The 14595-nt window shown below is 40.6% G+C and overlaps 1 protein-coding gene across 3 annotated transcripts in view; it reads right to left on the reverse strand.

The window, feature by feature from the left end:
• inavab (innate immunity activator b) overlaps nucleotides 1–14099 on the reverse strand; it is an 82258-nt gene extending 68159 nt beyond the window's left edge. For 2 of the 3 annotated variants that reach the window (XM_072277767.1, XM_072277764.1), the window contains exon 1: nucleotides 1256–1695. The gene's annotated coding sequence lies outside the window, so the exon portion shown is untranslated. Of the gene's footprint in view, nucleotides 1–1255; nucleotides 1696–14015 lie in introns of those variants that run through there. The other variant, XM_072277765.1, reaches the window with a different exon arrangement.
• Nucleotides 14100–14595: the final 496 nt, after the last annotated feature.

Genomic DNA, 14595 nt, shown 5'->3' on the forward strand with positions numbered 1-14595 from the left:
TCACGAGAATGACTGAAGGAATGAAAGGGTTTACATATGAGGAGTGTTTGATAATTCTGGGCCTGTACTCACTGGAGTTTAAAAGAATGAGGAGGGGGTGGTTTCATTGAAACCTATTGAATATTTAAAGACCTCGATAGGGTGGATGTGGAGAAGATGTGTTCCCTGTAGCTGGAGAGTCTAAGACCAGGTGGCACCACTCAGAATAGGAGGACATCCCTTCACAACAGACATGAGGAGGAATTTCTCCAGATAGAGGGAGGTGAATCTGTGGAATTCATTGTCTCAGATTGTTGTGGAGGCCAAGTCATTGGGTATATTTAAAGTGCAGTTGATAGGTTCTTGATTCGTAAGAGTGTCAAAGGTTACAGGGAGAGGTAAGAGAATGGGGTTCAGAGGGACAATAAATCAGCCATAACGGAATGGTAGAGCAGATTTGATGGGTCAAATGGTCTAATTCTGCTCCTATGTCTTATGGTCTTATAAGTCAGGTATTGATTAAATTAAGAATTTATGTTCTTTGGCTTTTCTCTGAAGATGAAGGCTTGTGGCAATTTGTAGATTGTGGACAGTGAAAGCCATTGAGTAACGCAGCCAGGAGGACAGTTACTTTTTGTGATTAAGGTTACCTACAGTAAATGTAGTCAGGTTAATTAGTACCAGGGTTTTATGAATCAAGTGTGCTTCTGATTAAAAGTAATATTTAAATAAATGTGAACATCTCCAGTACAAATCCAATGGCATGAATGTCAAATTCCCAAGAATGGAAACTGCTCGATTGAAATTCAACTGATTAGCTCAAAAATACTGAAAACAGGCCAATCTTAAATGCAGTCATTGTCCTGGCATTGAGTATCACTCCTTAAACAATAATTCTACTTTAGTTTGTCCCATTTTCAAAGCACAAAAGCAGACCATTAAGATTTTCCTCAATTAACACAAGATCCCCACACTTACTCTTAAATCTTGTCAGTGTAAACTTCTTTGCTACAAATCAGATTTATTATAAATTCAGAAACATTTTGCTACTGTTTTAACATGGAAATTAAGGACTAGAACTGCCACAAACTATTGATCTTCTAAACTGTTTTTCCATTAAAATGCCTAATGATACTTTATCAGCTTCAGTTTGAAGTACTAAAGTGAACTGGCAGAGACATAATACAGCGACTCCCTGAAGGTGTGCCCGATCTGTGAAAGCAAACAGTCTCTGGAAACCAAAGTGTATAGAAATGTGAAGAATAAATATCCTTACCTGTTTATGTAAATTGTGTCCTTAAGTTAAAAAAGCTTCAAATGAAGTATTCGGGCAGGGGAAATATAAACTATTTTTAGAGCAGTTCCACAGTAATCCTTGGCAAATAGACAGCCGAGTTGTTCTAATTCACTGTTTCCAGTATGTACACTCCTGAATATACTAACCTGTTTCAACTTGAGTGTGAGGGAGGAGCAAAATACAAAACCTTATCAGCACTAAATCATCCAACTAAAACTGCAGGATTAAGCAAACACCAATGATGGAATCAGCCAGAAATATTGAAGGACTCCTTCCATCCCTTTTCCACTGACTATACCTTTTTGTTGAACAGCACAGTTCCAACAAGCTCTTTATTATGTTATCCGTTTGCATTTCACAAATGTAGCTATAAGGTGGAAAGAAATGCAACCAATAGGTTCAGCACCATGTGGTGTGTCATACATTCCAAACTCTAAATCTCTCCCACACAACCCAGCACAAAGCAAACTTGCACAATTTCATTATATGATTGTAGCTGGCAAACCAGGACACTCAAGTTATACTTTTCTTAATTTTTCCCCACTACATTCTACAATAGATACACAGCATATTTACTGAACTTTTTGTTTAGCTTCAGGTGTGTTTCTACACAGATGGCAGCCAGTCTCAAAATGAACAGTATGTTGCCACACCCAAAGCAAGAAAAATAATGGGAAAAAAAGACACTGAGAGAAGGACCCAGTCCATGAGTCACTGAAGGTCCATGAGCAATGCTGTGACGCTATTGAGACAGCAAATAGTATGTAATGCCAGTATAGTTAAATATTAAATCATACTTGTAACTTATGGAAGATAAGACTAACTTATGTGAGACTAACGAATATTCTGCCACCACTGAGGTCCCATCACTAGGACAACAAGCTGTTCACTGTTGGCCATACTGGTTCTGTGCACCTGTGCTGTGTACTTCACACATATTTTGAACTATGCTTTATTATCTTATTTGTGGTGATAATTAGTTTTATGCGCCGTGTGTGATAAATGCATTGTGGGTGCATGGTGGGATGGAAGAAAGTTATTTCATTTGGTTGCATATATGTACAGTCAGGTGACAATAAACTCGAACTTGAACTTGAAAGGTACAGGAGTAAGCCATTCAGCCCCTCCATAGCATTCCACCATTCAATAAGATCATGGCTGGCTTTCAACCACAAGTCCATTGTTTTCTGCTGGCCCTCTTTATCTAGTGCTCCATCAATATCCGTCTTGAATATACTTATTCATTGTGACCTTTAGCCCACTAGCTTCAGACAATTCCAAAACTTCATAACCTATGAAGTAAAGCAACTTCCTTTTATAGAGTCATGGAAAGTTTATGATCCATTCCCGTGCTGTTCAAATTGATGCTTCCAAGTTCAGCTCCACATCTCAGCCCTACAACTGTAGCTCTCAGTTCATAACTCTTCAAGTACATGTCCAAGCAGCTAACTAGAGTGAAGGTTTCTGTTTCCAACTCCCTTTCAATCTGTAAATTTTTCTTCTTCACCCTTATTTTCCTTCTACTAATTAGTTTAAATTATGATCTCTATCTTTTGACCCATATATTTTGGGAAGTAGATTGAATCTTCAAAACGTTATATTCCTTCACTAAATCGCCCCACAGGCTCCTCTGCTCAGAGGAAAATAACAGAGCCTTTCTTTGAAATGTTCTCGTCCTGGCAACATCATCAAAAATCTCCTCTGAATTCTCTCCAGTTTGATTACTCTCATTGTCTAACATGGCAATAACATTGTCTCCCATTGTCTACAACCATATTTAAGTTTGCTAATGACTCTGCAGTCTTTGGCCAAATCATTGGTTGCTTGTCTGACCTGGTGGGTACAGTCTTTCATTATTTCTATTATGATTGTTGGATTTACTGAGTATGCCTGTAAGAAAATCAGTCTCAGGGTTGTAAATGGTGACATACATGTACATTGATAATAAAGTTATTTTGAACTTTGAACTTTGAACCACAATGCTCATAAACTGATCTCACAGGCTGTCCCTGGGTTATGAATGCCTGACTTACGGGCGTCCTCAAATACAAACAAGCTCTCATATTATTAATAAATTCAGAAGCATGGCTACCATATTGAGTGATTTTTCTGCATTTTCTGATTTATGGACAAAATCAATAACTGTAAAAAATGAACCAGTTCATTACTGAGGGATGGCCTGCATTCAGTTCTGGCATAAGCTCTCTACTCTTATATAGTGAGCCTTGGTAAAAGAAATCAAGAATTGCATATGCTTTTTTAACCACCTTATTTACCTTTCTTGTGACCAATAACAATATATAGACATGCACATCAAGGTCTCTTTGTTCTTCCACACACTCAATATACTTCTGTTATTATTATATATTCCATTATCTGGTGCATCTTCTCACATATATTGCTTCTCTCTGCTCTGGACTAAACTTCAATTATCACTTCTAAATTAACTGATCAGATTTTCTATTCTGTACTTTAAATTTATCTTCCTCTCGGTAAATCACTTTGATTTCTTCAGTCATTAATAGCTTTCATTATCATGACTCAATACAACTGATAAGACGTCATTGCCAAAGGAAAAACAAGACTTGGGGAGCAGGTGGTATTCATGCTAATACCGCAAATCTTGTCTCTGCAAAATCCTCCAATGCACTCGGAGTAGGTTGATGAATGTCAGTCTCTTCTCCAATGTTGACATCCCCAGCTTTGAAGCCACTGTTACACCCAGTTGGCCATAATGAGTACACCGTGTCACTCACACTGACTCAGGGGAATCTCTGACCCATCACCACTCAAAGTAGAGGTGTATTCAGGAGAACAATGAAAGCCTCAAGACCATGTTATAGGAGCACAGAGAAGCCCAGGGTGAGAGGCAGAGGAAACACATCAGATCTTAAATAACCCACCAACTTGTCTTGTCAAGCATATTTCCTATCTCTCTGTCTGCAAGTCCCAAATTGGCCTCAGCACCATCTCATGACCCACAGAACTGGAGTTGAAGAACAACTGCCAAAGACATTTGAGTGTAAATCATTAACATACATTTCAAAATGAAAGGGCCCGAATATTGAGTACTCAGCTGCTAAGCTTCCTTTTAAAGACTTTGACCTTTAAGTACATTGAGTAGATTTAACTCCCATTTATGCTCGACAGTGCTAAACTTAGCTATAATCTTATTCAAAATCTTTTGCAATTCCTTTCTTATTCTGGGATAGTAAATGTTAGTTCTAAACTCTTAATTGGAAAGTTATGTTTTTGTCATTTATCCTGTCACTCTCCTCATAAATTTAAGGTATCAACTGTGCATTATTTATAAAATGTCCGTTATATGATAGAAACATAGAAAACCTACAGCAAAATACAGGCCCTTCGGCCCACAAAGTTGTGCTGAACATGACCCTACCTTAGAAATTACTAGGGTTACCCATAGTCTTCTATTTTTCTAAGCTTCATGTACCTATCCAAAAGTCTCTTAAAAAACCCTATTGTTTCCGACTCCACCACTGCTGCCGGCAGCCCATTTCACGCACTCACCACTCTCTGCGTAAAAAACTTACCCCTGACATCTCCTCTGTACCTACTCACAAGCACCTTAAACCTGTGCCCTCTTGTGGCAGCCATTACAGCCCTGGGAAAAAGTCTCTGACTATCCACACGATCAATACCTCTCATCATCTTATACACCTCTATCAGGTCACCTCTCATCCTCCGTTGCTCCAAGGAGAAAAGGCTGAGTTCACTCAATCTGTTTTCACAAGGCATGCTCCCCAAACCAGGCAACATCCTTGTAAGTCTCCTCTGCACCCATACTATGGTTTCCACATCCTTCCTGTGGTGAGGCGACCAGAACTGAGCACAGTACTCCAAGTGGGGTCTGACCAGGGTCCTATATTAGATTAGATTATGAGGACACTCAGTCCTCATTTATTGTCATTTAGAAATGCATGCATTAAGAAATGATACAATGTTCCTCCAAAGTGATATCACAAAAAATACAAGACAAACCAAAGACTAACACTGACAAGACCACATAATTATAACATATAGTTACAGCAGTGCAAAGCAATACTATAATTTGATAAAGAGCAGACCATGGGAACAGTAAAAAAAAGTCTCAAAGTTACGATCGACTCCCAGTAGTCCCTGATAGCAGGCGGGAAGGGAGAAGGGAGAAACTCTCTCTGCCATAAACCTCCAGGCACTGACAACTGTCAATGCATTGGTAGCACCCGACCACAGTTGACTCTGAGTCCGTCCGAAAACTTTGAGCCTCCGACCAGCCCTTCGACACTGAGCACCATCTCTGCCAAGTGCTTTGATCCCATCCTGGCCGCTGAGCACAAGCAAAGCTGAGGACTCGGGGCCTTCCCCTCCGGAGATTCTAGATCACACAGTAACAGCAGCAGCGAAGCAGGCATTTCAGAAGTTTCTCCAGATGTTCCTTCATTCTCTCACATCTGTCTCCATCAAATCAGGATTGTGCACGGCACCCTACTTGACAGATTACAGGTATCATTCACCGGAGTGGCCGTGCAAGCTGCGTTGCGCTGCCATCTTCTTCTCCTCCTCCTATTTATATATAGCTACAACATTACCTCTTGGCTCTTAAATTCAATTCCACGATTGATGAAAGCCAATACACCATATTCCTTCTTAACCACAGAGTCAACCTACGCAGCTGCTTTGAGCGTCATATGGACTCGGACCCCAAGATCCCTCTGATCCTCCACACTGCCAAGAGTCTTACCATTAATACTGTATTCTGCCATCATATTTGACCAACTAAAATGAACCAGTTCACACTTACCTGGTTGAACTCCATCTGCCACTTCTCAGCCTAGTTTTGTATCCTATCAAAGTCCCGCTGTAACCTCTGACAGCCCTCCACACTATCCACAACACCTCCAACCTTTGTGTCATCAGCAAACTTACTAACCCATCCCTCCACTTCCTCATCCAGGTGATTTATAAAAATCATAAAGAGTAAGGGTCCCAGAACAGATCCCTGAGGCACTCCACTGGTCACTGACCTCCATGCAGAATATGGCCCGTCTACACCACTCTTTGCCTTCTGTGGGCAAGCCAGTTCTGGATCCACAAAGCAATATCCCCTTGGATCCTGTATCTCCTTACTTTCTCAATAAGCCTTGCATGGGGTACCTTATGAAATGCCTTGCTGAAATCCATATACACTACATCTACTGCTCTTCCTTCATCAATGTGCTTAGTCACATCCTCAAATAATTCAATCAGGCTCGTAAGGCACAACCTGCCCTTGACAAAGCCATGCTGACTATTCCTAGTCATATTATACCTCTCCAAATGTTCATTAATCCTGCCTCTCAGGATCTTCTCCATCAACTTACCAACCACTGAAGTAAGACTCACTGGTCTATAATTTCCTGGGCTATCTCTACTCCCTTTCTTGAATAAGGGAACAACATCTACAATCCTCCAATCCTCCGGAACCTGTCCCGTCCCCATTGATAATGCAAGGATCATCGCCAGAGGCTCAGCAATCTCCTCCCTCGCCTCCCACAGTAGCCTGGGGTACATCTTGACCTGTCCCAGTGACTTATCCAACTTGATGCTTTCCAAAAGCTCCAGCACATCCTCTTTCTTAATATCTACATGCTCAAGCTTTTCAGTCCGCTGCAAGTCATCACTAAAATTACCAAGATCTTTTTCCATAGTGAATACTGAAGTAAAGTATTCATCAAGTACCTCTGCTATTTCCTCCGGTTCCATACATACTTTCCCACTGTCACACTTGATAGGTCCTATTCTCTCACATCTTATCCTCTTGCTCTTCACATACTTGTAGAATGCCTTGGGGTTTTCCTTAATCCTGTCACCAAGGCCTTCTCATGGCCCCTTCTGGCTCTCCTAATTTCCTTCTTAAGCTCCTTCTTGTTAGCCTTATAATCTTCTAGATCTCTAACATTACCTAGCTCTCTGAACCTTTCGTAAGCCTCCCTTTTCTTCTTGACTAGATTTACTACAGCCTTTGTACACCATGGTTCCTGTACTCTACCATAACTTCCCTGTCTCATTGGAACATACTTATGCAGAACTCCACTCAAATATCCCCTGAACATTTGCCACATTTCTTCCGTACCTTTCCCTGAGAACACCTGTTCCCAATTTAAGCTTCCAAGTTCTTGCCTGATAGCCTCATAATTCCCCTTACTCCAATTAAACGCTTTTCTAACTTGTCTGTTCCTACCTCTCTCCAATGCTATTGTAAAGGAGATAGAATTATGATCACTATGTCCAAAATGCTCTCCTACTGAGAGATCTGACACCTGACTAGGTTCATTTCCCATTACCAGATCAAGTACAGTCCCTCCTCTTGTAGGCTTATCTACATATTGTGTCAAGAAACCTTCCTGAACACACCTAACAAACTCCACCCCATCTAAACCCCTTGCTCTAGGGAGATGCCAATTGATATTTGGGAAATTAAAATCTCCCACCATGACAACTCTGTTATTATTACACCTTTCCAGGATCTGTTTCCCTATCTGCTCTTTGATATCCCTGTTCCTATTGGGCGGCCTATAAAAAACACCTATTAGAGTTATTGACCCCTTTCTGTCCCTAACCTCCACCCACAGAGACAATCCCTCCATGACGTCCACCTTTTCTGCAGCTGTGACACTATCTCTGATCAACAGTGCCACGCCCCCACCTCTTTTGCCTCCCCCCCGTCCTTTCTGAAACATCTAAAACCCGGCAATTGAAGTAACCATTCCTGTCCTTGAGACATCCAAGTCTCTGTAATGGCCACCACATCATATCTCCAAGTACTGATCCATGCTCTAAGCTCATCCGCTTTGTTCACAATACTCCTTGTGTTAAAGTAGACACACCTGAAACCGTTAGTCTGAGCACGTCCCTTCTCTATCACCTGCCTATCCTCCCTCACACACTGTCTCCAAGCTTTCTCTATTTGTGAGCCAACCGCCTCTTCCCCAATCTCTTCAGTTCAGTTCCCACCCCACAACAATTCTAGTTTAAACTCTCTAAGGTTAGCCTTAGCAAACCTCCCCGCCAGGGGATTCAAGTGCAACCCGTCCTTTTTGTACATTGATTTTGAAACATTCTTGTACCAGAGAATATGTGTTTTATTTATGTATCTATCTCTGTATTTGCAAGAAGCAACGCAAAAGATCCTGACAGACATTTCAAATCAGTTGAATTCTTTTCTGTGAGCTTGAAGCTTGGTGAACCTGAGAACAAAGCTCCCAGTTAATTTTCCGGTATGTCATGGCCAAAATGTCTTTTTTTGAGACGTTAAGGTCTTTGCTCAGGTGGGTGCAAAACATCTATGTCATATATTACTTCAAAGAAGTTGGGGTCTTATCCTCATTTTCCTGGGAAATTTGTATCTGTCTCTCAGCATTATTTAACAGATTATCTGGTCATTACTACATTGCTACTTGGGGCATACTGTGATGTGAAAACTTGCTTCTGAAAATACTTTTGGCTCTGAAGTATTTTGGGATATCCTAAATGGTTTATTAAGGAAATCATGCAATCAAGCAAGATTCCATACCGTCACAACAGTAAATCGGTCCTGGTTTAATTAAGAGAGAAGAAGGGCATGGCAGGAACTGCAGTTGTGTGTTTAGGATTGAGGTGCCAATCCGGTGAAGCTGCAGTGTACAATGATTTGAGTGCTAAACAATAAACAATAGCATGCGATATGCAGGGCTGGAAAATCCCAGCACCAACAGATCAGATTAAAGTTCTGCAGCCCTGCCATGTTCAGTGGGAGGTTTAATGGTGATGAGGTGTAGAAGTGTGAGAATGATAGATATATTGTAAATATCTTTTCTCAGTACTGCCATGAAGGAGGAGGTACAGCAAATTGAACAGTTCAGGAATGGTTTCTTTCCACTTCTGAACAGGCCATGAGCTCAGGAACCTTAAAGGCATCCGTTAGTCTTGCGAGACCATGGATCTGCGCCTGGAAAGTCTTCGCTCTCCAGGGCGCAGGCCTGGGTGAGGTTGTATGGAAGACCAGCAGTTGCCCATGCTGCAAGTCTCCCCTCTCCACGACACCAATGTTGTCCAAGGGAAGGGCATTAGGACCCATACAGCTTGGCACCAGTGTCGTCGCAGAGCGATGTGTGATTAAGTGCCTTGCTCAAGGCATATGTTGCCTCGGCTGGGGCTCGAACTCATGACCTTCAGGTCGCTAGTCCAATGCCTTAACCACTTGGCCACGTGCCCATTACTTCATTATTCTTTTTTTGCAATATTTATTTATTTATCTTTGCAACCTGGAGCAAACTGTTACGCCTGCACTTTACTGCTGCCATAATCCACCAGATTTCACAACTGACAGGATGTCAGTGACAATAAACCTGATCCTGGACAACAAAGCAGCCTTGCTTGAGACAGGTCTTCACTGGGGATCGACTTGCGAGCAGCACAGCTTGCATGCCGCAGCAAAGCAAACTTAAAATGGAGATAAATTTCCTGTATTCCTCTGGAAGTTGTGTGGTGAAGTTCATGACCACTGTGTTTTGCCATTAGGAGGGGCCAGCTAAGGAGGACCCTAACCCATGCATTTGCCCCTGCAGCCCCTCCCCAATTTCCAGGATGCTGATGGTGAGGTTATAGCAATGTCACTTTTGTCTTAGCGGCTGCATGCTACCTGTATGAATGTTTGAATATTATTTACGTCTTCCAAATCATTGAGTTAAAGCTGAAAGAAAATTATAATTGGGAGTTTAACATCCAAGGGTACACATTGTATCCAAATGGCAGGTAGGTAGGCAAAGATGAATGGTGTAGCTCTGTTGGTTAAAAAAAATAGATCAAATCCCTAGAAAGAGGTGACACAGAATCAGAAGATGCAAAATCGTTGTGGTTAGAGTTAAGGAATTGCAAGGCTAAAAGGACCCTGAAGGGAGTTATGTACAGGCCTCCAAACAGCATGCAGGACGTGGGCTACAAATTACAATGAGAGGTAGAAAATGCTTGTCAAAAAGGGCAATGTTTCGATAGTCATGGGGGATTTCAATATGCAGCTAGATTGGGAAAATCAGGTTGGTGTTGATTTTGGATCCCAAGAGAGAGAATTTGTAGAATGCAAATGCTTTTTTAGAGCAGCTTGTGATTGAGCCCACTAGGGGATCAGCTATTCTGGATTGGTTGAAGCATAATGAGCCAGATTTAAGTAGGGAGCTTAAGGTAAAGGAATTCTTAGGAGGCAGTGATCATATGATGATACCCTGAAGTTTGACAGGGAGAAGCTAAAATCAAATGTATCAGTATTACAGTGGAGTAAAAGGAATTACAGGGGCACATGACAGGATCTGGCCAAAGTTAATTGGAAGGGGACACAAGCAGGGATGACAGCAGAACAGCGATGGCTGGAGTTTCTGGGAGAAATTTGAAAGGTGCATCCCAAAGAAGTAGTAGTATTCTAAAGGAAGGCTGTCACAACAGGGCTGACATGAAAAGTCAAAGCCAACAGAAAAGCAAAAGAGAGAGCTTATAATAGAGCAAAAAAACAGCAGGAAGTTGGAGGATTGGGAAGATTTAAAAAACAACAGAAGACGTAAAAAAGCCATAGGGAGGGAAGATGAAATATGAAGGTAAGCTAGCCAATAATTTCAAAGTGGATACCAACAGTTTTTTTAGATAAGTAAAGATTAAAAGAGAGGCAAGAGTAGATATCAGACTACTGGAAGATGACACTGGAGTGATAGTAATGGAGTACAAGGAAATGGTGGATGAACTGAATAAATATTTTGCATCAGTCTGCTCTGTGGACGACACTAGCAATATGCTGGATGTTTGAGCGTGTCAGAGGGCAGGAGTGAGTGCAGTTGCTATGAATAGGGAGTATGTGCTTGGGATGTTAAAACGTCGGAAGATAGACAAGTCACCTGGACCAAATGGTATACACCCCAGGGTTGTGAAAGAGGTAGCTGAAGAGATTTTGGAGACATTAGTAATGATCTTTCAAGAATCAATAGATTCAGACATGGTTCCAGAGTACTGGAAAATTGCAAGTATCACTCCATTCTTTAAGAAAAGGAGGCAGAAGAAAGGAAATTATAGGCCATTTAGCCTGCCCTCAGTGGTTGGGAAGATGTTGGAGTCAATTGTAAAAGACGAGGTTTCAGGGTACTAGGAGGCACATAATAAAATAGGCCAAAGTCAGAATGGTTTCTTTAACAGAAAATCTTGCCTGACAAATCTGTTGGAATTCTTTGAGGAAACCACAGGCAGGATAGACAAAGAGAATCGCTGGATGTTTTGTATTTGCATTTTCAGCGGCCCTTTGACAAGATGCCGCACAAGATAAAAGCCTATGGCATTACAGGAAAGATACTAGCATTGTTAGAGCTTTGGCTGATTGGCCGGAGGCAAAGAGCGGAAATAAAGAAAGCCTTTTCTGATTGACTGCCAGTGACTAGTGGTGTTCCACAAGTGTCTGTGTTGGGACATATTCTTTTTACATTGTATGTATGGAATTGATGGTTTTGTGGCCAAGTTTGCGGATGATCCAAAGATGGGTAGAGGAGCATGTCGTGCTGAGGAAGCAAGGAGGTTGCAGAAGGACTTAGACAGATTAGGAGAATGGGCGAAAAGCTGGCAGATGGAATACAGTGTCAGGAAATGTATGGTCATGTTCTTTAGTAGAAAGAATAAAAGCAAAGACTATTTTCTAAATGAAATTACAAAGGGACTTGGGAGTCCTCATGCAGGATTCCCTAAATGTTAACTTGCAGGTTGAGTCAGTAGTGAGGAAGGCAAATGCAATGTTAGCATTTATTCTGAGAGGACTAGAATATAACAACGAGAATATAGTACTGAGGGTTTAAAAGGTACTGGTGAGGCCTCACTTGGAGTATTGTAAGCAGTTTTGGTCCCCTTATCTAAGATGACATTGGAGAGGGTTCAAAGGAGGTTCACGAAAATTGATTCTGGGAATGCAAGGCTTATCATATGAGGAGCATTTCATGGCTCTGGGCCTGTATTCACTGGATTTAGAAGTGTGAGGGAAGATGTCATTGAAACCTATCGAATGTTGAAAGGCCGAGATAGAGTGGATTTAGAGAGGATGTTTCCTATCATGGGGGAGTCTGGGACCAGAGTGAACAACCTCAGAATAGAAGGACATCCATTTAAAACAGAAGAGGAGGAATTTCTTTAGCCAAAGGGTTGTGAATCTGAAATTCATTGCCACAGGTGGCTGTGGAGGACAGATCGTTGGGTGTATGTGAGGCAGCTGCTGACAGGTTCTTGGCTACTCAGGGTATGAAAGGTTATGGAGAAAACGCAAGAGAATGAGTTTGAGTGGTAATAGCAAAGCAGACTCGATGGGTCAAATGGTCTAATTCTGCTCCTATGTCTTATGGTCTAATGCCATGACTTATGGCATGAAACTGGGCATTCTTCTGTCAAAAGGGACTATCCCCATTTCTGATCTTCCAACAAAATGAAAGCAATTGATGACACAGCTGAAGATGGTTGGTCCGAAATGCGACCTGGAGGAACTCCTGCACTGAGGTCCTTGGAATGGGATAAAAGATGTTATCAATGCATATGATCTTATTAGGTCCCATTCATCCTTCCAGTTTACAATAACTTCACAAAAGCTGAAGGTTTGGCTGGGGATTAGCTGGTTAAAGCCACTTGATCCAAGAACACATGGAATATTGGCAGGCTCAACATTCACTCTTTCTATCTATAGGTTATTTTAATCAAATTCTTTACTGCTAGGGATGGTGGTAGAGGCAGATACTTTAAGGACACTTAGGAGACTCTTAGATAGGCACATGGATGATGTAAAAATGGAGGACTATGTGGGAAGAAAAAGTTAGATGATTGATCTTAGAGTAGGTTAAAAGGGCAGCACAAAATCATGGGCTGAAAGGCCTGTACTGTGCTCTCATGTTCTATATTTTAACTAACTGCAAGCTGGTAATTTGCATTAGCAATAACAATTTGAATGAGATTTACCTTTATTTATTGACTCAAAATTATGAAATAAGTGATTTATTTATCAAAATACAAACTGAAACGGTGTAATTGTGGCATGGCTCACATTAAAATGCCAAGTACTCCATAAGTTTTGAGGCATAGCTTTCTGATTTGTTAGTCACCTGGCCAAAGTACATAACTACTTTAGTCACAAATAGTTAAGCATCTACTCATTTGATTAAAGAAATCCCCTACTTGAACTGACTCAAAAATGTTTCATGTAATCATTATTAAGCAAGTTATGTCTCATGTGTCTCCTGTTAACAGCTGAACTGGGAATTTTGATACAACAGCAAATCACAAAGGAAACTTTGTTCCAAATTCACATTTATCTTCTCCGAAGGTCAAATGGACAATAAATGACTCAAGATAACCAACATAATCTGTATTTCTGTGTGCTATAAACACAAGAACCCTTTTGTTCAGTCATTGAAACACAGAGAAACATAATTTTTTCTGCAGCAAGCCAAAGACGCATACAATTTTACCTTGGTGACTCGTACATAATCAATGCTACCAACTTATAAAAGGGAAATAGGTAAAGTGATCACCTTTATTCTGTCACTGCCAAAATTGTAAAAGAGAATTCATTATCGTACGCTTAAGAAAATGCACATAGAATTCTATGCATTTTAAGAGATAATCTTTTGATTTATTATTCAAGGAATCTAAAATAAACAGCCACCCACGAGATTGTAACAAATCAATAACGGTCTGCTCAGTGAGTACTTACTCAAAATAAAACCACGCCTCTCAGAGCTGAAGAATGTCAATGTTATCACAGGTCAATTCTCAGGTTGACACTATCCTGCAGTAATTGGAAGGCGAGAGTTATTAAAAAATTAGGATAAATTTAGTTAGTTTGGTAAATTAAATGTTAGTTTAACGACTGATAAAATATATTTTAAATTTTAAATTTTCTTAGAATCAAGTAAACAATTTTGTTAATGATTATCTATTTTGGAAAATTATCATAATACAGAGAAGCCTTTAAAATTTGTTTATACCTGCCTTTTTCAAATAAGGCATGGTCATCACACTGCAAGTTTACAAGGAACCAAACTTAACTTTATTGATGAGGAAGCATTTACATTACCAAACGTTGTAGGTATTTCACCAAATTTCTCAATTCCATATTAAACATTATGCATTTTTCCATTTTCACATAACTAGTGTCGGGGTAAAGTAATGGCGTGCAAGTCGGTAAGAATAGAAAAAATCTGAAAATTCATATCAATATTCAGTTGTTTAATTTTGCAATCAAAGTTGTACAAAGTAATGTCTTTTTCAACATCAGCACATCCCAAAATGCT

This window comes from Mobula birostris, chromosome 14, assembly GCF_030028105.1.
Source record: "Mobula birostris isolate sMobBir1 chromosome 14, sMobBir1.hap1, whole genome shotgun sequence".
Classification (NCBI taxonomy): domain Eukaryota; kingdom Metazoa; phylum Chordata; class Chondrichthyes; order Myliobatiformes; family Myliobatidae; genus Mobula; species Mobula birostris.